The sequence below is a fragment of the Myotis daubentonii genome, chromosome 1, assembly GCF_963259705.1.
Source record: "Myotis daubentonii chromosome 1, mMyoDau2.1, whole genome shotgun sequence".
NCBI classification, from domain to species: Eukaryota; Metazoa; Chordata; class Mammalia; order Chiroptera; family Vespertilionidae; genus Myotis; species Myotis daubentonii.
The window spans coordinates 32,919,761-32,947,050 of record NC_081840.1 but is presented as its reverse complement, the minus strand read 5'-3'; the positions used below and the strand labels follow the sequence as shown (position 1 = coordinate 32,947,050).

The following is a 27,290-nucleotide window of genomic DNA, read 5'->3' as shown; positions in this document are numbered from 1 at the left end:
GCACAGATTCATTCCCTGGTGGGGTCCCTCGGCCTGGTCTGCGTCCTCTCGCAATCCGGGACCCCTCAGGGGATGTTGGAGGCCTGGTGTATGGATTTGGCCCGATCCCTGCAGGCCAGGCTGAGGGACTCCACTGGTGCACGAATCCGTGCACTGGGCCTCTGGTATGCATATACCAGAATGTACTCTTCTTTGGTTAATTTCTTCTTTCCTCCCCCCTCCCTTCTTCCCTCTTCCCTCTGAGATTCATCAGTCTATTCTATGTTTCCATGCCTGTGTGTTGAGCGTCTGCCCTCTGGTGGTCAGTGCGCATCATAGCTACTGGTCAGACAGTCGAACGGTCGAATGGTCACTTAGGCTTTTATATATATAGATGGGTCGCTTGGTGACTCTCTTAACCTTTCAAATGTAAAACATGCTGGCTCTTGGGTTAAAGAATCCTGCTAATTTGTAGTTATCATGTTCTATGATTTTAACCTAGGTCTGTTTTCTTTTTTATCTTTATTAACTAACATACAATTCATGCTTTTAATTTCTCTTAATTCTTCTACCATGAATTTACCAATTAAATTATCTAGCATGAGAAACATTAGCTTTTATACAAGCTATTTGAAACTGTTACTCACTCCTGTTTACAGGAAGAATAGAGATTATAATAATTTAGAGTTGAAAGAAGATACAGTATAATATAGGGTGGGGCAAAAGTAGGTTTAGAGTTGTGAGTACATAAAACAGTTTATTCTTGCATTATTTATTAATTATTGTATTATTTCCCATATGAACAACTGTAAACCTGCTTTTGCTCCACCCTCTATACAGTGTGTTAAGACAAGTAAGCCTTACTTTTTCTAAGAGTTTCCCCCAATTATTGGCGTCACATGTATGTAGCTTTCTTAAAGAGCCTCTATTAAATAAATATGTTCATTGAGTTTTCCCCATTGTAAAGGTAATACATGTTCATTACATAAAAACTTTGAAAATATAAGTAAACAAAAGAAAAATTACACGTGTTTCAACTATTAAGTTATTGTTTTTTTTAATATGCAAAATCATAATAAGCTATAAGTGGTCTCTACTTTCAGGAAATAATTACCTATGCTTTTTTTTCTTAGCATTTTATTATCTAAATGTCAACCCCTTTCTTCCTGGTTTGGAAGAAGCCAGTGTCACTACTCCTCAAACAAAAATCCAGCAATGAAAAACCAGATAGTTGGTTCTGCTGGTACAGAATCAAAATATATTTAAGCTTTGCTTTTAATAATTTTCAATTATTTTAACATGATAAGAATGCCCAAAGTAGTCATTATTTTGATTTGAAGTTAATGTTACCATGTTTTTTTTGTTTCTCTGTGTAACTGGTTTTAAATGTAAAAACATAAATCCTGAAGAGTAGGAGTGGAAAAATGGGGATGGTTTTCATTTGCTACAATTTCCTGTGAGACATAGCTCTAAACAAGGCCCATATTTACACAAGACAATATAGTTTTATGTACAGTGGTATATTCAGTACATTTTGAAATTCTTTAACCAGTCATCTGTATTTAATACTTTCATAGTAAATGTGTTTAATAATGCTAGGTGAAATTTAAAATAATTTTATAATAATTTTACAGTAGAAACACCAGTTAAATCAACCTTTTGGTAATAAATGTCGGAAAAAAATGAATCATTTTTGCTGCCACTGCAAAATCAATTGTGTAACTGTTCTTTTTAAACTGACTTTTACATTACTAAATTCTAAACACTACACTCCTGTAACTTGTCAGAAGCAGGTTTTGGTTAATAGATATTTTCAGTGATGTAATGGGAACTTTTGGCAGCGAGTCAGAATATAATGGACTGTGATTAATGTTTTAATAAGTACTTTTCTATTGCTCATGAAGTAGAGGAGAAATGGTTTCCTGCTTGGATTGATAGGAGAATAGCAGGTGTGCATATAGTGTTTTTAAAAAAGCATTTGAATATTTTTCTTAGAATAACTAATGTCTTTATATGATTAAAATTTCTTATCATAGGAGATGCATATGTTACCACAGAAATGTGCAATTTATATGGAAAAATAAAATTAAGAGATAATTACCGAATGCCTATTTAATTTTTAGTCTTTTTTCCTCATTGAAGTCTCTAGTTTGATATTAGTTCTTACTATAAGCTGAAAGGAAATCAGGGATCTGCTTAAATCCTAGGGTTATGTGAGTTCTGTGCATCATTGTTTCTGAAACATTCACAGTTCAGAATTTTAAAAAGGTTTTTTTTTAACTTCTCTAAAAAATTTTTCTCTTAAAGTCAGAAAGAACAGGTTGATAGTCAAATGGAATAGTGATCATGTGAGAATTCTCCATTACAAAGGCCACTAGTTCAGCTTATAACTCAATAAAGTTCAGAATTTTAGAAAGTTAAACCCAGGAGATTTTGTGTGAGCCTTGGAAGACAAATCAGAAGAAATATTGATGTGCCAGATTTGAGGGGTTAGTTTACAGTTTTCTGGTTCTTTCATTTTTCTCAATTTAATTTTGGCAATTTATACATAATAATTATGCATTATTTATTGTTAAGTAAAGAGTTCTAGGGCTCAGTATAGAATTCTATATAATAAAATGCTAATATGCAAATCCACTGAATGGTGAAACAACCAGTCGCTATGACATGCACTGACCACCAGGGGGCAGACGCTCAATGCAGGAGCTGCCCCCTGGTGGTCCCTGTGCTCCCATAGGAGGAGCGCTGCTCAGATAAAAGCCCTGAGCTGGGCTCATGGCTGGTGAGTGCAGCGGTGGTGGTGGTGGGAGCCTCTTCCGCCTCTGTGTCAGTCGGACATCCCCTGAGGACTCACGGACTGCGAGAGGGTGCAGGCCTGGCTGAGGGGGACCCCACCCTGCCAGTGCACGAATTCCCAAATATATCTAGTATGATATATTTGGGAATAGTATTGTACAACTATAGATACCCTCTGCTTTATGTTTGTCTTTGAAATATATGTAAAATGGAGCATTTTTCTTAATGTACTCTTTTTTGGGAGAAAATTAATAATTTCCATGAGTTTCAATGGGATCTTGATCCCATAAAGGATCTAGAGTAATGGTTCTTAAACTTTGGCATACATCAGAGTCACTTGGAGTTTACTTAAACACAGATTGCTTGGTCCTGCCTCCAGGGTTTTTGATTCAGTGAGACGTGAGTGAGGCCCCAGAATTTTCATTTTGAACAAGTTCCTAAATGATACTGATGTTGATTGGGGAATACACTTTGAGAACTACTGGTATAGCCTTGGAAAATAGCCTCCTAGAGCTTTTCCTATTTTCATATATAATGCATATTTTACAAAAACATTTATATTAATTTGTTACTTCTTTAACTTACTGTAATTTTCCATATTTATCCAAGTATCACTTAAAGTATTTCATATCATAATTTATTTAACCAGTTCTATATTAGACATTTAAATCACTTTTGTTTGTGGTTTTTATAAATAGATGGTTGCTAAATTTTTGTGTAATTTTCCAATTATTTTATTAGCAAAATCCCTGGATTGAAGGATAAACATGTTTTTAAGGCCCATTTGAGGGTAAATGACTTTTAACATCTGGTAAGCACCTGAACAGTACTAAATGTAATGACCACCACTTTAAAAGAGACAGAAGAAATTTAAAAAGTAAAACAAAAAATTCTGTTTTTTGGTTCAGCAGTTTCATCTCTTTAATGATGAAAACTTGTTTGATCAGTAGATTTTTCTAGGTTAAAAACATTTATTTCAATCTTTGTAACCATAATGAAATTTCTGGAGAGTAATAATAGCTTTTAAAAAATAATTGTATGAGATATTTGCCTTGTTATACTGTGTTGGTATGTCACATAGACATGGAATTTACAAATTTATATAAATAAATTTGTTTTAACATTAAAGACTTACTCAAATTCAGTGCCTGTGCTTAAAAAAAAATTGTACTCCATGCCTTGAAAATAGCAAAACTGTGATATAGATTAATGTAGGGAATTTTTTTTTTTCTATCTGGAGCTTCAGTAAGAAAAATTAAATCAAGAGACATTGTTTTTGAATTTGAAAAAAATGAAATATTCTTTCAGCCAATTTTAAAATTAAGAGATAAGACCTGGCACAACCAGTGTGGTTCAGTTGGTTCAGCATCGTCCCATGCACCAAGAGGTGACCCTGTGCAATTCCCAGTCAGGGCACATGCCCAGGTTGCTCGCTCATCCCCAGTAGGGGGAAGCCGATCAAACTTGCTCTCTCATCATTGATGTTTTTATCTTCCTCTCCCTGAAATCAATAAAAACTTTTTTAAAAAAGCCTGCTATAACCGGTTTGGCTCAGTGGATAGAGCGTTGGCCTGCGGACTGAAAGGTCCCAGGTTCGATTCCGGTCAAGGGCATGTAACTTGGTTGCGGGCACATCTCCAGTAGGAAGTGTGCAGGAGGCAGCTGATTGATGTTTCTCTCTCACCGATGTTTCCAACTCTCTGTCTTTCTCCCTTCCTCTCTGTAAAAAAATCAATAAAATATATTTTTAAAAAAAGCCCTGGACAGGCAGCGCAGTTGGTTAGTGTCTTCCCGATACGCCAAGATTGTGGGTTTAATCCCCAATCAGGGCATATATAAGAATCAACCAAAAGAATGCATAAATGGGTGGGTGGAACAACAAATCTCTCTCTCTCCCTCTCTCTTCCCCTCCCTCTCTCTCCCCCTCCCTCTCTCTCCCCCTCCCTCTCCCTCCCTCCCTCTCTCTCCCCCTCCCTCTCCCTCCCTCCCTCCCTCCCTCCCTCTCTCCCTCCCTGCCTCCCTCCCTCCTTCCCTGTCCCTCTCTCTGAAATCAATAAATTAAAAATGCAAAAATTAAGAAATAGAAATATATTAAATCTCTCTGTTGTGTTGTAAGACCATCCTGACAAACAGCACCCCCTTCCTCGACTCTCAAAGTACTAAACCTCTACAGAGAAAAATAATCTCAGAGAGCTCCACAAATGTGATCACTGACAGGTGTCCAACATTGGAGGTCTGTGTAAAGCAAGCCAGGGAATGGGTGAGGAAGAATTGACAACTGGGACACAGATTGAATGATCTTTCCCAGCATGTAAATGTGTTACTCTGTGGAGTAATAGCAGATGAATTCAGAAATATAGATACATTAACATAGCTGAGTGCAGCAAGTCATAGAAAAATGAATAAAGTATTATACAGGATATTCATTCTCATTTACTTTATTTATTTGGACTTTAACCAACCTTTAAAAAATAATATGTTTTTATTGATTTTAAAGAAAGAGGAAGGGAAAGGGAGAGAAGGAAACATGGATGTGAGAGAGAAACATCAATTGGCTGCCTTCTACATGCCCTCTACTGGGGATTGAGCCCACAACCCTGGAATTGAATTGGTGACCTGTTAGTGCGTGGGAGGATGCTCAACCAACTGAGCCACACAGGCATAAACTATGCTAATACTTTTGGGAGGATTGTTAATGTTTTTGTTAGTGCTCTGATTATGAAGCCTGCATAGGTGGTGTGTGGACTTTCTAAATTCAGTTTTACCCATAATTTTAATGTATATATTTAGCAGAATGTGAGGTCTTTCAAGAACACATATCATGTTATTACAGACATGCCAGCATAGAGGTAAAGGCCTCTGGTTCACTGAGTCAGAGTAGGCTTAGTCAGAAATAATTTAGCAATGGAGGTCTTTTGATGCAGCTTCAGTCTTGATTGTGGACTTTAATCATAATGCTGTTCATTTGGTCCCACTCTCTGTTTAGAAACCTTAGCATTTAAAAAGTCTTCTCCAGATATGAGATGAATTCATTATCTTGGGAATAACCCTTATCTATAATAATAAAGCGTAATATGCTAATTAGACTGGACAGCTGAATGACCTTCTGGACGTCATTCCGGATGTCCTTCTGGATGAAGCCGCCACAGCAGGGGGCTGAGGCAGAGGTGATTAGGGGCGATCAGGCAGGCATGCAGAGTGGTTAGGGGAAATCAGGCAGGCAGGCAGAGTGGTTAGGGGCAATCAGGCAGGCAGAGTGGTTAGGGGTGATCAGGCAGGCAGGCGAGCAGTTAGGGGCAATCAGGCAGACAGGCGAGTGGTTAGGGGTGATCAGGCAGCAGGTAAGCAGTTAGGGGTGATTAAGCAGGCAGGCAGAGTGGTTAGAGGCTATCAGGCAGGCAGGCGAGCAGTTAGGGGCAATCAGGCAGGCAGACAAGTCGTTAGGGGCGATCAGGCAGGCAGGCAGGCAGGTGAGCCGTTAGGAGCCAGTGGTCCTGGATTGCGAGATCGGGCCTAAACCAGCAGTCAGACATCCCCAAGGGGTCCTGGATTGCAAGAGGGTGCAGACCGGGCTCAGGAACACTCCCCCGTCCCTACACCAGGCCTCTAGTTCTTTCTATAAAGAGTTGTTGATTTACACATTCAAAAGGAGAACCAAGTCTTCTAATGTTGTGGCTTTCAGAGATATAATTCCTTCCCTGAGGGGACCTTTTCCTTATTTGCCTCTGGAAATGACCCTCAAGTTGGGATACTCACTTAAGCCTAGACATAAAATACAGACACAAGCTTTACCCATTTGGGAAATTTTATTATTCCCTGTCATTAAAAAAATGTGGTAAAGGAAGAGGTGGGTGAGCTTCTGTTTAGCTTTTGAAAAGTTGCAAAATGTTTTAAATTCCAAAAATAGAATACAGTTCTGAGGAGCTATTGCCTTTTGCCCAGGTGTGTGCATGGTCCAATTATATTATTATTTGTCATTTTGATTGTAACCCTTCTAGTGAGTGAAAGTGGTATCCTATTGCAGATTTAATTTGTACTTCTCTAGTGACTAATAATGTTGAGCATCTTTTTATATTCTTTTTTTTAAATTAAATCTTTATTGTTCAGATTATTACAGATGTTCCTCTTTTTTTCCCCCCATAGCTCTCCTCCACCCAGTTCCCACCCCACCCTCTGCCCTTAACCCTCCCACTGTCCTCATCCATAGGTGTACGATTTTTGTCCAGTCTCTTCCTGCACCCCCACACCCCTTTCCCCCCAAGAATTGTCAGTCCACTCCCTTTCCATGCCCCTGGTTCTATTATATTCACCAGTTTACTCTGTTCATCAGATTTTTTATTCCCTTGATTTTTAGATTCACTTGTTGATAGATATGTATTTGCTGTTCATAATTTTTATCTTTACCTTTTTCTTCTTCCTCTTCTTAAAGAATACCTTTCAGCATTTCATATAATGCTGGTTTGGTGGTGATGAACTCCTTTAGCTTTTTCTTATCTGTGAAGCTCTTTATCTGACCTTCAATTCTGAATGATAGCTTTGCTGGATAAAGTAATCTTGGTTGTAGGTTCTTGGCATTCATCACTTTGAATATTTCTTGCCATTCCCTTCTGGCCTGCAAAGTTTCTGTTGAGAAATCCACTGACAGTCGTATGGGTATTCCCTTGTAGATAACTGAGTTTCTTTCTCTTGCTGCTTTTAAGATTCTCTCTTTGTCTTTTGCTCTTGGCATTTTAATTATGATGTGTCTTGGTGTGGTCCTCTTTGGATTCCTTTTGTTTTGGGTTCTCTGCACTTCCTGGACCTGTAAGTCTATTTCTTTCACCAGGTGGGGGAAGTTTTCTGTCATTATTTCTTCAAATAGGTTTTCAATATCTTGCTCTCTCTCTTCTTCTGGCACCCCTATAATTCTGATGTTGGTATGCTTGAAGTTGTCCCAGAGGCTTCTTACACTACCTTCATATTTTTGGATTCTTTTTTCTTTTTTCTTTTCTGGTTGGGTATTTTTTGTTTTTTCGTATTTCAAATCTTTGGCTTGATTCTTGGGGTCCTCTTGTCTGCTGTTGGATCTCTGTATATTATTCTTTATTTCAGTCAGTGTATGCTTAATTTCTAGTTGGTCTTTTTTCATATCCTCCAGGGTCTCACCAAATTTATCGGCGGTTTCCAGAAAATTCTTGAAAAACCTTATAACCGTGGTTTTGAACTCTATATCCAGTCATTTGCTTTCCTCCATTTCTGTCATTTGTGACCTGTTTTTTTGTCTCCGCATTTTTTATGCTTCCCTGTGTTGGTAGAGTGGCTTTGTGTACTAGGTGTCCTATAGGGCCTAGTGTCTCAGCCTCCCCAATTACCTGAGGTGGACACTCTTGGTGCACCCCTTTGTGGGCTTTGTGCACAGTCTTGTTGTAGTTAAGCCTTGATTGTTGTAGGCATCACTGGGAGGAATTGACCTCCAGGCCAATTGGCTGTGAGAATCCGCTGTGTCTGCAGTGGGAGAACTTCTGTGCTGAAGACACCCTTCTGGGGCAAGGCTTGCTGCAGTAGAGCTTTGGTGCTCATTGAGTCTGCCCCCTGAGTGTGTTCCTTATGGATCTGAGGAGTTGTAATCTGGATGGTCCCAATCTGACCACTTGGGTACACTAGCTCTTGGATCTAAGGAGGTGCTAATTTAGCCTCTGCCTGAGGCTACCCAGCAGGAGCCACGAAGAGATCTGCAGATTCCCCTTCCTTTTTTGGGGGTTTGGAGGTGCCCAGATGAGGCCCAGCTGTGAATCAATGCAAGCTGCTGTGGGGCCTTTGGCTTTCTCTTGAAAGTTCTGGGTCTGTCTGGCCCAGCTGCAATTTGTTAGGTAATTTTCAGATTGCAAAGGGCCAAGGCATTCATATGCAAAAGCCTCTGCTGCAGCCTGGGTGGGGCAGGGTCTCAGAATCAACAGGGTGGAGCAAGCAACTATGGCTGATCCTCAGCCCTGCCCTAAGGGCCCTGCGTCTCAGTGTCCCGGTAATTGCTGCAAGCACCGCTGAGGGAAAGCCACCGGAAAGTTCCGAGTTCTGCCTGCTGCCAGACAGTCCAGTTTCTCCCCTATGAGTCCTGGGTCCCCAGAGACTTCCCGGAACTGGAGTTCAGAGCAGTCGGGAGCTTGTGATTCCCTCCCAATTCAAAAAGACAGCCGCGTCCTCAGTTGCCAGCCTCTTTCCGCCCGCGCTCGAGCCTCCGTACCTCTGCACTTTACTTCCGCAGCTCCTCTGAGTCTCAGTGTGCTTTTCTCTTTCCTTCTAGTTGTAGAATTTCCACTCAGCCAGCCTTCCTGTAGTTCTGGGTGATGTCTGTTTTGTCTTTTTGTTATATTTTTGAAGTTGTTGTCGGAGGCAGTAATTTTCCGGTGTTTACCTATGCCGCCATATTGGTTTCTCCTTTTTTATATTCTTGTTAACCGTTTAACATCATCTTTGTTGGAATGTTTATTCAGATCTTTTACCTGCTTTAAAATTTGGTCATTTGTCTTAAGTTATAAGAGTTGTTTATATGGACTAGATACCAATTCTTTATTAGATATGTAACTTGTCAATGTTTTCTCCCCAAATGTGGTTATCTTTTCATATTTTGATGGTGTCCATTTAAGTATAAATTGAATTTTGATGAAGTTCACCTTACCAATTTTTTTTCTTTCATTGTGTGTCATATCTAACATACCTTTGCCTAACTGAAGACCATGAAGATTTCCTGCTGTGTTTTCCTTTATAAGGTTTATAGTTTTAACTCCTACATTTAGGTATCTGAGCTATGTCTAGTTAATTTTTGTGTATTGTGTGATATATAAATCCAAGTTCATCTTTTTTGTACATAGATACCCAACTGTTCCAATACTATTTATTGAAAATAATATCCTTTTGAAACCAAAATGTGGTGGTCGGGTCCGAGTTTGTTGTTTTGCAGACAAAAATTTGCAGACAAAAACCGTTAGCAGAAGCAAAGTTTATTGAGAGAAGCCAGTCCTGGAAAAGGTGCATCTGGGGTTCCAAAAGCAAGCCAGTGTCTAGAGTTGGTTCCATGTTGCAGCCGGGTGTAGTTCAGTATCCAAGCTAATTATAAAGTCCATTAGTCCATGTGTGGAGTCCCACATAGCCATAAGCCATGTGGGCGCAGGGGAGCATATCTCCTGCCATAGGAGAGCCAGGAACCCAGTGCGGAAGAGAGAGAATAAGAGAGCATACTTTTTTGTCTAGGGATGGATATATGCTTTCCTAGCTCCTGATTGGTTATGTAAAAGAATTCTGGCTTAGCAACATCCTTGGGATTGATTATATGCCTCACTGACTTGTGATTGGTTATCTGCAAGCTGCCTATCTTAGCAACATCCATACATTTTATTTATTTATTTATTTATCCATCTATTTATTTATTTATTTATTTACTTTAAAATAGATTTTTATTGATTTTAGAGAGGAAGGAAGAGGGAGAGATAGAAACATCAATGATCAGAGAGAATCATTGATTGGATGCCTTCTGTACATCACATACTGGGGATCAAGCCCATAACCTGAGCATGTGCCCTGACCAGAAGTCAAACTGTGACCTTCTGGTCCATAGGTTGACATTCAATCCCTGAGCCATGCTGGCTGGGCAACATCCATACATTTTGGAGCTCATGCCTCCTGTGTGTACCCTTCTTTTCCACCAGCTGGTTTGCCTTAGCAGCAACTCCCTCGGGGTTGGTTAGGTTCCTCAGTTTTATTTCCTCCTCACCCCCTGATCCCTGCCTCTGACTATCCTGCCCTCTTCTTCTATCTCCTCACTTTCTTGGTTGAATTCCCTTTAAAAAACCATGTGTTTTACATATTATCCCAGTAATTCTTACTATAAGCAAAGTTATGTGATTTTGAGCCCTGAATTTTTCTTTGACCTGAGGAATGTTGTCTTTTCTTTTCCTGAATTACGTTTTTAGCTTTGAACCTATCTGGAATAGTGAGTGTTAGACAGTGGTGTGTATTATGTTTGATGAATGTTTAATTTTAAATGTGAAAACTATAAGGAAACATATCACATCTTTTCTGTCAATTTATAATTAAATCTTTAAAATATATTTGTTATTACTGTTTTAGATCCAAGATCCTTAGCAAGGAAACATTTTGACAGGAACCACCCTCTTTCAACCTCAAAATAAGCAAACACCTAAATTTCTAATGTCAAGAAGTCTAAATTTTGTTTTAGTCTTCAAATCCAAAATCTTTGTATTCAAAGGTCAGAAAAATATAACATGCCTTGGTAAAGCAAAACTGCTCCCTTAATTACTTTTCCAGGTCAAAAATTAGAGGTCATTGAGGCAGTGTTTAGTTTTGGCTGTGTTACAAATACTGTCATCAGTTAATTCCAGAGTATTTGCTTAAGAAGACATCCTCCTTCAAAATCCTTGTTACCAAAGACTTATCTTCTTTATATTTTTTAGTCTGTTTTCCCCTGTAGACTGTAAATTCTTCTAAATCTGGGAACATCTCTTATTCATTTTAAGTTTTTCCACTCAGTGCATCACATCACATCTTATCCCAAAGTGTCTTGAAATCTTGAAAGCACAGATGTTCTGAAATGACCTTTCAAACAGAAGACCACTTAGGCATAGCAGAAAGAGGTATGAGAGTGCCAAGTGCCAAGATTTTTCTTCCTTCTGAAGTGTATTAAATATAATCCTGCTGGGTACTAAAGTTATGAACATCAGTCACCCATGGTTCTTCCTTCAAGAGCTGATATCTGGAAAAGGAGCCTCTTATGTAAGCAAGCATACCATTAGATGGGAGACTGTCAAGGAAGGCTTTGTGGAGATGGTGGAATTCCATCTCCCTTGTAAAGGATAAATTTGAGCCTATAGTGCATACATAGACAAGGAGATTTGAAAGAGCACGGTGGAAATACAAGTAGTTCAGTCTGGGTAGCGCAAAGGGGTTGTAACAGAGGGGCAAGAAACTAGTTGGAGTCCAGATAATGAAGTCTTATTTGCCATATTAAGTATTTGGGATGATACACGTTTTCCACGTTTATTTCTGTGTGTCTTAAATCAAGATAGAAAAACCATTTTTCCTTATAGCTGGTCTCTGGACCATGCCTTTTTAGTTACAGGGAGCTGTTGAAGACCTTTTAATAAGTGGCATACACAAAGATTTACATTTTAGAAAAATACTTCTGAAGGCAGCAATGTGGAGGATGTATTTGAGTAGGCTGAAAAAAAATATAGAGAGCCAAAAATAGAGATGTCTGAAAAGTTAGGATGGAGTTAAGAGAATGAATTTGAGATTTAAGGGACAGAATTAGTAGGACTTGGCAACTAACTTCACGTGTAAGTAAAGAATTGTCTAGGAAAATGCCATGGTTTTTGGCTTGAATGTCTGGCCAATTATGGTGACTTTCAGAGGGAGAAGGCCTCCTTCAAAGTTTTGCACGGCCTACAGAATATGACAGTGGGACACAAGACTGTGTGTGAGAGCTGCAGCAAGCATCTGAATGATTAAGGCAGCTGCTTCAGGCTTTCTTTCTGCCTGCTCACTCTTGTTGTCTACTGTGTGGGGTGCAGGAAGAGAAGTCAGTGAGGGACAAGGACCACATTTATTCTGCTGCCAGAGAGTATGTGCAGCTGCCACTTCCTTCTGATTCACTACCACCACTTGCCACAGCTGCTGGGTGGGACCAAAGTAGGTAGAGAGTAAAAACTTCTGTCATAATAAAGCCCATTGCCGCATTGGGGGGTAACTTAATGCTGTTCATGATATTTGTATTCATGATATTTCTCCAGTTTTTGTCTGTCTTTTTATTTTAGAAATCTGGCTATAGATAAATATCTTAGACTTAACTTGTTCATTTAATATGCGGAAACCCTAAATGTTCAGGATAGTTGTGTTGTTGGTGGCTGAGAAGAATTGCACAGTTTTCAAGGTAAAAGATTTTTAAACACTCTCAAAATCATGTTTAAAAAATAATGGTGAATTAATTATTTTTATTAGATAAACAACTAAGTATCTAAATATTTTATTTTTTTACTAGAGGCCCGATGCATGAAATTCATGCAAGAGTAGGCCTTCCTTCCCCCGGCTGCCAGCACTGGCTTCCCTCTGGCACCCAGAACCCGGTCTTCCCTCCAGCCTCCGGCTGCCACCCGGGACCTGGGCTTCCCTCCGGCCTCCCGCTGGCACCTGGCACCTGGGTTTCCCTCCAGCTGCTGGCAGGCACCCAGTATCCGGGCTTCCCTTGTAGCCCTGGCTTCATCCAGAAGGACATGTGGTCTAATTAGCATATTACGCTTTTATTATTATAGATTTATTTGTTTATTTATTTATTTTTAAAATATGGAATGCTTCACGAATTTGCATGTCATCTATGTGCAGGGGCCTTGCTAATCTTCTCTGTATTGTTCCAATTTTAGTATATGTGCTGCCGAAGTGAGCACTATCTAAATGTTTTAAATGTTTTGTTCAATAATTTTAGGAACTAAGCATGCTCTTTGTTCATAGGATAGCTTGTATTTAAATATTTCCATTTCTAGAAGGTTCAAACTTATTTTTACTAGTCCAAACTACATATTATAAGGTCATTAGTTTTCACACATTTTATATTTAACTAGAGGCCTGGTGCACGAAATCATGCACAGATGGGGTCCAACCAGCCTGCCCCAATCGGGGCGATCAGGCCGGTCCAGCCACAGGGAGGGGACTCGGGAGGTTGGTGGGCCGGCCCCACCCCTGGTCAAACTCCCAGTTGAGGGGACAATTTGCATATTAGCCTTTTATTATATAGGATTATCAATTTTTTACCCCCATGTGGTATTTATTTTTGCTTTGTATTTTGGACTTTCCTGTCTAGAAAAGCAAAGTTTTTTTCTTTTTTCCTTTATCTTGTTCTTCATTCGGCAGCTGGTGATCTGTCTGAGGAGACCAAAAGCTCTTTCAAAGACCGTCTTTGGGTTTGTCATTTTACTCAGTTCTACTTGTTGATAATCTGAGATTATAAATATGCAAATTTTGTAAGATATATAGTCAGTGACACAAAATATTTTATTGTATCAGATTAACATTCCACACCTGCTCATTTTCCTTTTGTTTTTGTTTTTTTAATTTGTGGGGCGCAGTATCATCTTCACTGAGTGACCAGAGCCATTCTCCATCATGTTTAAAAATGGCAAAATCTGGCCCTACCCAGCATGGCTTAGTTGGTTGGGGGTCATCTGGTGCACCAAAGGGTTGCTGGTTCAATTCCTGGTGAGGGCACATGCCCATGTTATGGGCAGCCATTCCATGTGTCGTTTTGGCATTGATGTTGCTCTTTCTCCCTCTCTATTCCTCTCTTTATAAAAATCGATTAAAATATTTTTTTTAAATGGCAATTCTCTTTTAATCATTTGGTGTATTTCTACTTGTATACATTTGCGTTAGTGTTTAAAAATCATAGCTTTATTTTTCAAAACAAGTTGAACCTCTCAGTATTAGTTATTATTATGTTAATTTTACTTTTATGATGATCAATAGATTTTTGAATTGCCATTTGTTTTTTATTTTATTTTCTATAACTTATTTGACCAAGGATACCAAACAGAAACAAATGACAGAGGATTCCTTTCATTTTATGGACGCAACTGCATTTTTCATTTCTACTTCCTGCTTTGTAGCTTTATAAAAGACAGGTACTTTCAAATTGGCATGATATTGGTTCCAGTTGCAGATGGGAAAAATGAAGTTTTCTTACCAAAGCATGCAGGCACTTTCATTTAGTACTAATACTTTTCCACCCAACAACAGCAGGAATTTATTATTACTTAATTTTGGGAAATGATTTCTCTCAAACAAGTTTTATTTAAGTTCCATTACCTTTTTTCTTATGTTAAGTGCAGCTTAAAATTAGACTGATAAATTAGTTTCTTATTCATTTTTATTTCTTAAAATGTGTTTCATTAAAAAAATACTTTTTAAGAGAATTATATTTAGTTTTTTTTTTCTTGCAAAACTACAACAACCTTAAGGTATGCCATGGGTGTCCAGTCTTGGTTCATCATAAATTTAATTGCATTTCAGAACTGTTAATTGTACTTAGTTTAGCATTTTATTTTGTTTTTAAGAAGGAGTTACAATTTTTAGAAATTTTGGGCTTTTCCCCCTTTCCTTAGAGATATGGTTGAATAATAATTAAATGGCTCAAGGAAATACTACAGGTGGAATGTTCATGTATTTTAGCTATTTGTTTTTTACTTTGTATTCTTTTAAGTGTTAGATTCCTTTTAGTTTAACCCTTTAGGACAGTGGTTCTCAACCTTCTGGCCCTTTAAATACAGTTCCTCATGTTGTGACCCAACCCTAAAATTATTTTCATTGCTACTTCATAACTGTAATGTTGCTACTATTATGAATCGTAATGTAAATATCTGATATGTAGGATGGTCTTAGGCGACCCCTGTGAAAGGGTCGTTTGACCGCCAAAGGGGTCGTGACCCACAGGTTGAGAACCGCTGCTTTAGGACATTACTTTTAAAGAGTTAAGTACTATATGTGTAATACCCATATTTAATGTCACTTACTTAAGAATCTTAGTCTGCACTATTGACATTAATTCCAAAGACAGTTAAGCATACCATAGACTTATTGTTTAACTGTATCTTATCTGTGATGCTAAAAAATGCAACCCTGATATATTGGGACAACGTTCTAGCCAACTGAGCTACCTTGCCAGGGCTAGCATTTATCATTTTTAAAGCCATGTGTCAGAGGTTATGCTAGTTTCTAAATAGCTAAATGTTAGTGATTTTGTACCATAATTTCGTACACTCTGTTATACTTTATTTCCAGAAAATTTGATTTGATAAGTAATTTTTTAAAAAAATATGCTTATTGATTTCAGAGAGGAAGAGAAAGAAAGAGAGAGAGAGAGAGAGAGAGAGAGAGAGAAACATCAGTGATGAAAGAGAATCATTGACTGGCTGCCTCCTGCACGCCCCCTATTGGGGATTGAGCCAGTGCCCTGACCGAAATCGAACTGTGACCTACTGGTTCATAGGTTGATGCTCAACCACTGAGCCTTGCGGCCAGGCTATATCAGTAATCTTAAAAACAAATCTTTGAAGACATGTAAATTACTTTGCAAATAATAAGTTGTAGTACAGTACAGATGTTGTGAGGAGGGCTTTTGGAGTTAGATTGCTGAGGTTTAAATCCTGACTGTGTCCTTGCTTGGTTATAATCTGAAATAAGTTACTTAATCATTCAGTGTCAGTTTCTCCTTTATAAAATAGACATAATAACACCTATCTTATAAGGTTGTTTTGAGTACTAAATGAGGTAATATATGGAAAGTCTATTCCCTTAGAATTTATTAATATTCTATTGTTTTTAGGTCTGTTGAGTTTTCTTACCTTTTCTTCCCCCACCCCCAGTTTGATCAACTAGGTATATTAATTCAATGATAAATGGTTGTCTTGCCATTTTTCCTTAGAGTTTTGGAATTTATTGGGGAGCATTTAGTTAAGCATTTGTCTTCTACTTACTTAAATAAAGATTTAGTTTATCTTTGAGGAAAACTACTATGGTGTTCTAATATTTTAAGTAGACAAAGGAGCAGATAAGAAGTTTTGTTTCAATGATTTCATTCGGGCTCTTAACGAAACCATGGCAAAATCATAGGTAAGAATTTAAGGAACAATGTAAGGAAAAAGGGGAAGGACCATGATTGACTAATTCCCCACTTTTTTATTTAATGACAGTTTTAGTTGTTATAGGAGGAAAAGATATGCCCTTCTTTGTTACTTAGTAAAAAGAATGGCATCTAGAGTCCTCCACATAATTTTGTTGCTTTCTCTTGTTTACCTCTCTGCTCTACCTCTGTGATGTGGTATTCCTTTAAGAGGCTCTCTCTCACCCTGTAGATATAGAGCTTTGTCATACCTTGGATATACAACTTTGTCTTTTCTGTGGACTCCCCAGAAGTCTGCTCACATTTTCCTGAAGATTTAAGTGTTACAAAAAGAGGGATCATATCACCTACCTGCAACTACAGTATTATGTCACTTGGTTTGCATTTCACCTCTTCTTTCTCCCATCTCTCTCCATTTTTCTTTCCCTTTTAAGTAACTTAAAGAAATTCCTTCCTTTATCTCATACAGGGCAATTTCTCCCACATTTAAGTGTTATTAGGAGGGACAGGGTATTTCACCTTCCCCAGATTATCAAGGGTTTCCTTCGAAACAAATAAAGAGTAAAAATACAAATAGTGCTTTTCCTGAAAGGGATTCTGGTAAAGTAGAATTTTCTGTACCCGAATACAGCTGTATTTGTTGATTAGTTATTTTTTCTTTTTTTGTATTTTAGATGGTAAAATTGAGGCATAAATGTGAGGGAAGCTATGGAGTTGTCATGCTTAGTAGGTTCTAAACCTTACTCCATCACATATTAGTTGTGTAACATTTCACAAATGGCTTAACCTCTCTCAGCTTTAGTTTCATCACATCTTAAATGGAGAAATGTAATACCTACTTTGTAGGGCTGTTGTGTGGAACAATGAGATAAAGTGTTAAGGGGCTTAGGACAATATTGGGCACATAGTAAGCCCTTAATAAATGGTAACGGCTCTTGCTGTTGTCCTCACCACTACCACCACCACCACCACCACCACCACCAAGTTCTACTTCCACACCCACTGCAGTTAGATAGGCATCTTTAAAAGGAAAAGCATCTGGTAAATGTTTTAACTATGTACTCATTGATACCAGCAAAAAATATATGTGTTAAATAATACTAGGGTATGATGTAAAGAGAATGTGTAGTACTGATTTGGAAAAACCAACTTGTATATACTGTTCTTCTGGTTTGTAACTTAGGTGTTTATATTAAATCTTAATAATTTGTCTTGTTTATTGCAGAAAAATTAGCTGAGTTTTAAATGAACCCCAGAAATCATCTAGGTAAAATTGTTTCTCCCCTCCCTCCCTCCCTCCCTCCCTCCCTCCCTTCCTTCCTTCCTTCCTTCCTTCCTTCCTTCCTTCACCAATTAGGGTGACTATATCTACCGACTATATTTAAAGAGGAAGGATCATTTGTGTTATGTAGTCAGTGGTCACTTTTCAGGCAATTGCTGTTAAGAAGCACACACAAAACATTACATAATTGATATGTAAAGTATAAGACTATACTAAGATGTAGCATTGATGAAAAGTTGGCATTCTGATTCTTACTGATAATAATTTTTCATTAGTTGAAGGAAATGAAAACTATTTTGTATTAACTTCCAGATGTCTTGCTGTTTTCCCTTTAAACATGGAGTAGTATCTTTTATTTTCCAATATTTTTAATTCTCCAATATTTTTAATTCATTTAAAAATATTGTTGAGTGTACTTCTGGGTACATGATGTATTTGACATTGTGAAAAATTAGAATATGTATTAAACATGGTTTCTGCTCTCAGAGCTTAGACTAGTCGCACACTTATCTGTAAGACAAGGTAGAAAGTAAGAACCATAAGAAAATACAGAGTACTATTGGGGTTCAGAGGATGGAATTAAGAAAGAGAACTAATTTTGAGCATATACAGTCCTAGCTCCTAACACGGAATATTGAACACACCCACTCTTTGCCAGACACTGTATTAAGCATTTATATTACATTAATTCATTGCACAACAACCCTCTGATTGGTAAATTGTCATGATTTTATAGATAAGGAGACCCGGCTTTAAAAGAGGCTAAATAATTTTCCAAAGCCATAGAGTTTTGGAAACAAAGATTTAAACCTAGAACTTCAAAGTGTATATTCTTTCTACTTTGGAACAGATTCAGATAGGCTTAAAGTTCTACAGGAATTTCAGTTGGGGATAGGAGTTTGGGCATCCTGGAATTCTAAAGTGTTATCCATATAGATTATGCACATAGAATGATCTTTTATTGATCTCTAGCTAGGACTGCAGTGTCCTTGCGTTCCCTGCAGCTATTAAAATGCTTACTTACAGTTGTTTCTGGCATTTCTATGATTAGCTCATAATTTATCGCATCTGGTGATTTGGACCTAAAAATATGAGTGAAGCAGAATGTATTAACTATTGAAGGAGGGAGAATGTTTTCTGTATTGTAGTGTTGAGAAGGTAGACAGTTAACTGGCTCTTATTCTGAAGAAAATGACAAATGGTCAGCCAGGTGCCCTTGCTCATCAAAGACTTTCAGTTTATACAGCCCTGTAGTATGGAAGTGATTTGTAGATAAAAGAAGGACTTACTGTGTTGTAGATTTCTTAGAAATAAGAACTTTGTAAATTTTAAGAATTAATTTTACATTCCTGATTATATTGTATGAGAAATCTATTGCCATATAAGTTATGAAGAATCCCTTTTGCTTCTGATATTTTTTAAAAAGCATTGAAAGCTATTTTCTTATTGCATAATAAAGTATCTATGTTATTTTCTAGTTATGCTTGACTCCACTTGAAATTGATTAGCAAAAGGGTTACTGTTTATCAGGAGGGGTATACTTTAAATGTTCTTTTCTAAAATGATAGAGTGTAAAAAGTAGACTACTAGTATATGAGAAATCATTTATTCGTTAAAAAAGTGTCAGATCATTAATGTAAGAAGTATTTAGTTTTACTTTGTTTGGTCACTCAGTATATAAAGCTCTCCCAGTTCTTATTTCTATCAAAGTATGTTGTCACTATTTAATAAGTATTCCACATTAGTATTATTTTCATTGTATCCAGTTTTGAAACTATTTGTTTTTGTGACCTCTTTATTTATTTTCCTTTTTCTTGTCATTTATTTCATAACTATAGCAAGTCTTAAACATTTTATATTAGAATAGAAATAAAAACTATAAACTGACATAAGGATTTTCCAATCCAAAGCTTATTTTACAAACCCTTTAAAATATGAAAAATGCAGAATAGAATTATGTTAAAAGTTGGATAAAATTCAGAAATAGCATACAAGAGGCAGTCATTATGTTTGTTTTGGAGGGAGAGTGGAAATTTGATCTGAGAAAACTTTTGCAAGAAGTGGTGTCTGTAGGGTGCAAAGGATGACTAGATATTTGCCAGACTGTTAGGAGGAGAAAAACATTCTAAGTAGAAAGAAAAGTGTATGAGAAGGCTCAGAAGCCTGATCCAAAAGACTGTTGATGCCAGAATAGAAAATATCAGTGGGGTAGGGGTTAGGGAGAAGAGGTACTGAGAGATGAGAATGGAGAAATAGACAAGCTGAAGAATTTGGATTTTATTATAGTGTAGATGGTGGGAGACTAATTAAAAGGTGTCAAGTAGGGAGTTGACTTTATGAAATACTGTTGTAGAAGGATAGTTAGTACAGCACTTCAGCAATGTCATGGATCTGGGTGGTATAGGTAGCAAAGCTGAAGGCAAGGGGCTTTATTGATCATGAATGTTTTTGGGAAGTTTAATTTCAAATATATGTAGAAGGTAATAGCATGATTTATAAGAAAAAAGAGATTGTCTTTTTTCTACTTTAGAAAGTAAATTTAAAAATTTAAAACCTTACTATTTTATAATTTTCATTAAAATGTCACATTTTGTGACAGGTTATCCAAAAGAAATTATCTGACTCACTATAAAAAACTAATACAGAGAGATACTACAGTTATTTTTCTTCATATGTTTTGGGGCTACTTTTTAGGTGCATGCAAATTTATTCAATCTTTTTAGAGGATTACTCCTTTATTATTGTATAGGTTTCTTCTCTATTCCTATTAATAGTGGCTTATTTTAAACCTATAAACAAACTATAACAATATGTTCAACTAGCCTTCTTATTAGTATTTGCCATGTATGTGGTCTTTCTGAAAATCTTTTTTTCCCATCTTTTGTGTGATTTTATTTTATATCACTTGTAAATAGAATATGTATTGCCTTTGTTGTGTACTGGAAGGAATTTACACAATTATCCTATACTAGAGGCCCGGTGCACAAAAATTTGTGCACTAGGGGGGGGGAGAGGGGGTCCCTCAGCCCGGCCTGTGCCCTCTCACAGTCTGGGACCCCTCGGGAGATAATGACCTGTTGGCTTAGGCCTGCTCACGGGTGGCAGAGGGCAGGCCCAATCCCTAGGTGCAGCCCCTGGTCGGGCTCAGAGCAGGGCTGATTGGGGAGTTGGGGCGCCTTCCCCTGTCATGCACAGAGCAGGGCAGATTGGGAGGTTGCGATGCCACCCTCAGTCACGCTCAGGGTAGGGCCGGTTGGGGAGTTGGGGCACTGCCCCCTGTCACACTCAGGGCAGGGCGGATCAGGGGGTTGGGGCGCCGCCCTCTATCACCCACAGAGCAGGGTCGATCAGGGGGTTGGGGCGCCGCCACTGTCACACTCAGGGCAGGGCCGATGGGGCGGTTATGGCTCTACCCCATCACACACAGAGCAGGGCCCGTGGGGGGGGGGGGTTGGGGCGCCACCCTCTATCACCCACAGAGAAGGGCCGATCAGTTGGTTGGGGTGCCACCACTCTCACACTCAGGGCAAGGCTGATGGGGAGGTTATGGCTCTACCCCGTCACACACAGAGCAGGGCCCGTGGGGGGGGGGGGGTTTGGGGTGCCGCACCATGTCACACACAGAGCAGGGCTGATCAGGGGGTTGAGGCGCCGCATCCTGTCACACACAGCCGCAGGGCGATCAGGGTTGGGGAGCTCTCCCTATCAGGCACAGAGCAGGGCTGATCAGGGGTTTGGGGTGCCTTCCCCTGTCACGAACAGAGCAGGGCGGATAGGGAGGTTGTGCCCCCGCCCCCTGTCATACACAGAGCCGCAGGGCGATCAGGGGGTTTGGGCGCTGCCCCCTGTCACGCTGTTCCCGGTGCCGGAAGGCCTCTCGGCTCCGCTGATCCCGGTGCTGGGAGACATATTACCCTTTTACTATATAGGATAGAGACCTGGTGCATGGGTGGGGCTGGCTGGTTTGCCTTGAAGGGTGTCCTGGATCAGGGTGGGGGTCCCCACTGGGGTGCCTGGCCAGCCTGGATGAGGGGCTGATGGCTGTTTGCAGCTGGTCACACACCCTTCAGGTGTGGGGTCCCCACTGGGGTGCCTGGCCAGCCTGGGTGAGGGGATGATGGCTGTTTGCAGCTGGTCACACACCCTTCAGGGTGGGGGTCCCCACTGGGGTGCCTGGCCAGTCTGGGTGAGGGGCTGAGGGCTGTTTTCAGCCTTTTGTCTTTTTTTTTTTTTTTTTTTTTTTTTTTTTTATTCTGGGCCAGCTTTAGCTCTGGCTCCAGCTCTGAGGCTTCTGCTGCTGAAAGAAGGTATCTGGTTTGTTTCGGTTCTATAATCGAAACACTGTATAACTCCAGCTCTAAGATCCTGGCCTCGCTGAAAGCAGGTTTCTGGGGTTTTGTTTAGCTTCTATATTCATTACAATGTTTCTTAAACTGCAGGCTCAGAGGCCGGCAATGCAGGTGGGGAGCGTTGGTTTCCTCCGTCACTGAAGCAAGCAAGCCTCATGTTAGTTTCAAGCTGCCTGGCTGCCGGCCGCCATCTTGGCTGGCAGTTAATTTGCATATCTCGCTGCTTAGCCAATGGGAAGGGTAGCGGTCGTACGCCAATTACCATGTTTCTCTTTTATTAGATAGGATAATAAAGAGGTAATATGCAAATTGACCATCACACCCTCGCACAAGATGGCCACCCCCATGTGGTTACAAGGTGGCCGCCACAAGATGGCCGGCAGGGGAGGGCAGTTGTGGGTGATCAAGCTGGCAGGGGAGGGCAGTTGGGGGTGACCACGCCAGCAGGGGAGGGAAGTTGGGGGGGACCGGGCCGGCAGGGGAGGGCAGTTGGGGGGGGGACCAGGCCTGCAGGGGAGGGAAGTTAGGGGCGAACAGGCTGGCAGGGGAGGGCAGTTAGGGACAACCAGGCCGGCAGGGGAGGGCCGTTGGGGGTGACAGAGCCGGCAGGGGAGGGCAGTTGGGGGTGACCAGGTCAGCAGGGGAGGGCAGTTGGGGGGTCCCAGGCTGGCAGGGGAGGGGAGTTAGGGGCGCCCGGTCTGACAGGGGAGGGCCGTTGGGGGCGACCGAGCCGGCAGGGGAGGGCAGTTGGGGGGGACCAGGCCTGCAGGGGAGGGAAGTTAGGGGCAAACAGGCTGGCAGGGGAGGGCAGTTAGGGACGACCAGGCCCGCAGGAGAGGACAGTTGGGGGCAAAATCATGGCCTACAGGGGAGGGCAATTGGGAGTGATCGGGCCAGCAGGGGAGTGGTTAGGGGGTGATCAGGCTGGCAGGCAGAATGTTTAGGGGTGATCAGGTAGGCAGGCAGGCGAGCGGTTGGGAGCCAGCAGTCCCGGATTGCGGGCTGGGCTGAGGGACACCATCCCCCACCCCAGTGCACAAATTTTGTGCACCAGGCCTCTAGTTGATGTATAAATTACTATATACCTTATTAAAATTATAAATACAAACCTAACTATTCTTGAGCTTTTAATCTTAATTTTCAGATCTTATTTTATTTATGAATCAAGTGATTTTTATATAAAATAAGAACCATTTTTTCTTAAGTTCATTAACTCAGAAATTTAATTTGAACTCTACTTACAGATTTAAAAGTCTGATTTTTTAAGGAACATCAAATTCCTAATAAAGCTGCTTTACAAATCTAACAGAATCTTCCAAGAACTCAAACTCCTGTAAATAGAATAATCTGACTTAAAAATTAACTAAATCAAATTATCTTATGTGGTTCAAACATTTTAAAAAGAAAATCAGTATATACAAACCTCATTAATTATAAAACCTTTATATATCCATGTAATTACAGCTTACACAAAAATATTACTAATGTAGTTTCAATTTACTTCTTCTCCAAAGACTAATATTCACTCACTATCCAAAGTAAAAAGAATTATTTATCTTAGTCTTTCTGAAACTGAGTTAATACCTTGGGATTCTTGATTAAAGATCTGTGAATGGGACATAGGACTTTGGAATACTTTTCGTGATGGGTATCTTTTGTTAGCTCCTTCAGATCCATTCGTCTTTCTTCTCTACCAGCTCTCTACCCTGAGATACTGATGTGTATGGACTATATCAGTGGCTCCTGTGCCTTTAGGTTTTCAGGTTGGAGTAGGGGTGGACAATGGGCAGCCTCAGCAGGAAATCAAAGAGAGGGAGGAGAGTGAGACAAAGGTATTGATTTCCATAGCAGGTTGGCATATGCTGGCTGTATCTACCACTCTTTTCAAGACAGCCCTTTCTAAACGCCTTTTTTTTTTTTTTTTTTTTTTGCCCTGGGGTTGGGGAGGGTTGGTGAGTGAGTGGGTGGGGGTTAGAACTAAACTTGTTTCTCTAGCTTACAGTGACAGTGTCTCTGCTGCTACCTGGGTTACTGAACTATCCTATCCCTTTATTTCTCTATATCTTCACTTCTATAAATAGCCCTTTTGTAAATAAACCCTCCTCAGGTTATCCTAAGTAGAGTGTGTCATCTGTTTTTAGTTGGAATCCTAACTGTTACTCAATCCAAAACCCAACAGTGTAGTTAGAGCATTCTGGCCTGGTCAGTAGGGCTTTCTTAACCCATCCATGGTTTTTACTGGGACTTAGCTAATTATAACCGTCTGTTTTTTTTCCTACCATCCCCCAACCTTCCACCCCTATCTTTTTTTGTTCTTGCTGTTCAGTGCCCTGAGATGGTGAATCTCTTAAACTTTACTTAAAGGGTTTGTTTTCATGGCCATAGTAATGACTTTTAAAAACAAATGTGTAATTTCCAGTCTTAAGTCCTGGTATGTGTTGAAGGTATACTGAACTCCTTATTTGAGCTGAAAATGGACTGCCATTCACTTTTTCTTTTTCTAATAATTTACTGAGGTGAAATTCACATAACAAAATTAACCACTTTACAGTGAACAATGCAGTGGCATTTAATACATTCAAATGTCTAGTTCCACACATTTCCATCATTCCAAAGTACAACTTTTAAACAGTAACAACAACAAAAACACCTCTTTCCATTAAGTAGTTGCTGTCAATTTTTTCATCCCCAACCCCTGATTACCACCAATCTTCCTTCTGTCTTTATGGGTTTATCTTTCAGACAATTTGTGAACTTTTATGTCTGGCTTCTTTCTTGATATTTTTGATTTCATCCACATAATATCAGTAATTCATTCCTTTCTATGGAGAATAATATTATATCAATGGATAGACCACGATTTGTATATACATTCATTTATTGATGGAAGTTTGGGCTGTTCCTGCCTTTTGGCTATTGTGAAAAGTGCTGCTATAAACCTACCTCTACATGTATTTATTTCAGTACTTTTTAGTTCTTTGGAGTTTATACTGAGGAGTGGAATTGCAGGGTCATGTGGTATATTTAACTTTTTGAGGAACTACCAAACTGTTTTCCATAGCAGCTGAACCATTTTTCATTCCTACTAGCAATGTACAAGGGTTCTAATCTCTCCACATCCTCAACAACACTTATTTTCCTTTTTAAAATTTATTATAATTATCCTAGTGAGTGTGTGAAGTGGAATCTCATATTTAGTTTTGATTTGCATTTTCCTAGTGACTAATTATGTTGAGCACCTTGTATATTGGTTGGCCATTTGCATGTCTTTTTTGGAGAAATAGCTATTAAATCCTTTGCCCATTTATTTAGTTAGGTTTTTTGTCTTTTTGGTATTGAGTTGTAAGAGTTCCTTATATATTCTGAATACTAGACTCTTATCAGATATATAATATGCAATTTTTTCTCTCATTCTCTAGGTTGTCTTTACACTTTTTTTGATAATGTCTTTTCATGCACAAATATTTTAGTTTTGATGAAGTCCCAATTTATCTATTTTTGTTTGTTTGTTTCTTATAAGGTCATTAAGATATACTCTTATCTTTTCTTCTAAAGCTTTTGTGGTTTTAGTGCATATATTTAGATTATTAACCCATTTTGAGTGAACTTTTATATATGGTATGATGTAGAAGTCCAAACTCATTATTTTTCATGTGGATATCCAGTCATCTCAGCAATATTTGTTGAAGAAATTATTCTTTCTCCATTGAATAATACTGAAAGCTTGTTCCAAATCAATTGCCCATAGATGTGTTTCTTTCTGAAATCACAGTTCTGTTTCATTGGGCTACATCTCTGTCCTTATGCTAGCACCATACTATTTTGATCACTGACTTATGCTAGCACATACTATTTTGTACAGTAACAGTAAGTTTTGAAATTGTGAAATGCGAGTCTTCCAAATTCGTTTTTCTTTTTCAAGGTTGTTATGGTTATTGAGGCTTCTTGCAATTTCCTATGAATTTGAGGTTCAACTTTTCCATTTCTGCAAAAAATGCTGCTGTAATTTTGTATAAATTGCATTGAATCTGTAGATGTCTTTGGGTAGTAAAGACAAGCTATCTTAATAACAGTAAGTCCTCTAATCCATGGACATGGAGTATGTATGTATGTATGTATGTATGTATGTATGTATGTATGTCTTTAATTTCTCTCAGCAGTGTTTTGTAGTCTTCAGTGTACAAATCTGTCATCTCCTTGGTCAAATTTATTCCTAGGTATTTTATTCTTTTTGATGCTAATAGAAATGGAATTGTTTTCATTTTCTTTTTGGATCGTATGTTGCTAATGTATACAAATACAACTGATTTTGGGGTGTTAATCTTGTACCCTGTAGCTTTGCTGAATTCATTTGTTAACTTTTAGTGACCTTTTTGTGAATTATTTGGGATTTTCAATATATAGGATCACGTAATCTGTGAATAAAGATAATGTACTTCTTCCTTTCTAATTTGGATGCCTTTTGTTTCTTTTTTACTTCCTTTCTCTTTTTTTTTTTTTTTTTTTTTTTTGCCTGACTGTTCTTATTAGAACTTCCAGTACAATGTTGAACAGCATCCTTGTTTTAACCTTTCACCGTTGAGTATGGCCTCGGGTTTTTGGTAAATGCTCTTAATCATGTTGAAGAAGTTTCGTTCTATTTCTAGTTGAGGGTTTTTATTATGAAAAGGTGTTGGATTTTGCCAAATGCTTTCTCTATGTCAGTTGAGCTGATCATGTGTTCCCCCCTCTTTATTCCATTAATGTGGTGTATTACATGGATTAATTTTCTAATGTTGAACCACCCTTATATTCTTGGGGTAAATTCTACTTGGTAACAGTATATAATCCTTTTAATATGCTGTTGAATTTGATTTGCTAGTGTTTTGTTGAGAATTTTTATATCTTTAATGATAAGAAATATTGGTCTGTAATTTTCTTTTTTTGTGAACCTTTATTTAGTTTTGATATTGGTAATACTGGTCTTAAAGAATAAGCTAGGAAGTGTTTCCTGCTCCCCCCTTTTATTTTTTCAAAGAGTGTGAAAAGGATTAATACAAATTCTTTAAATGTTTGGTGGACTTCACCAATGAAGCAACTTGGTTCTGGACTTTTATTTTCTGAAAAGTTTTTGATTACTGATACAATATCTTAGTTTTTATAGGTCTGTTGAGATTTTCTGTTTCTACTTGAATCAGTTGAGATAAATTGTGTGTTTCTAGGAATTGTCCATATCATCTAGGTA

The 27,290-nt window shown here is 38.8% G+C and overlaps 1 protein-coding gene and 1 non-coding gene across 3 annotated transcripts in view; one reads left to right on the top strand and one right to left on the bottom strand.

Moving 5' to 3' along the window:
- Window positions 1–27,290, top strand: part of MNAT1 (MNAT1 component of CDK activating kinase) — a 214,358-nt gene that overhangs the window by 163,185 nt on the left and 23,883 nt on the right. The gene's annotated exons all lie outside the window — the stretch shown is intronic.
- Window positions 13,102–13,208, bottom strand: LOC132223692 (U6 spliceosomal RNA). Its single transcript, XR_009450507.1, has one exon. It is a non-coding gene; the product is annotated as a U6 spliceosomal RNA (small nuclear RNA).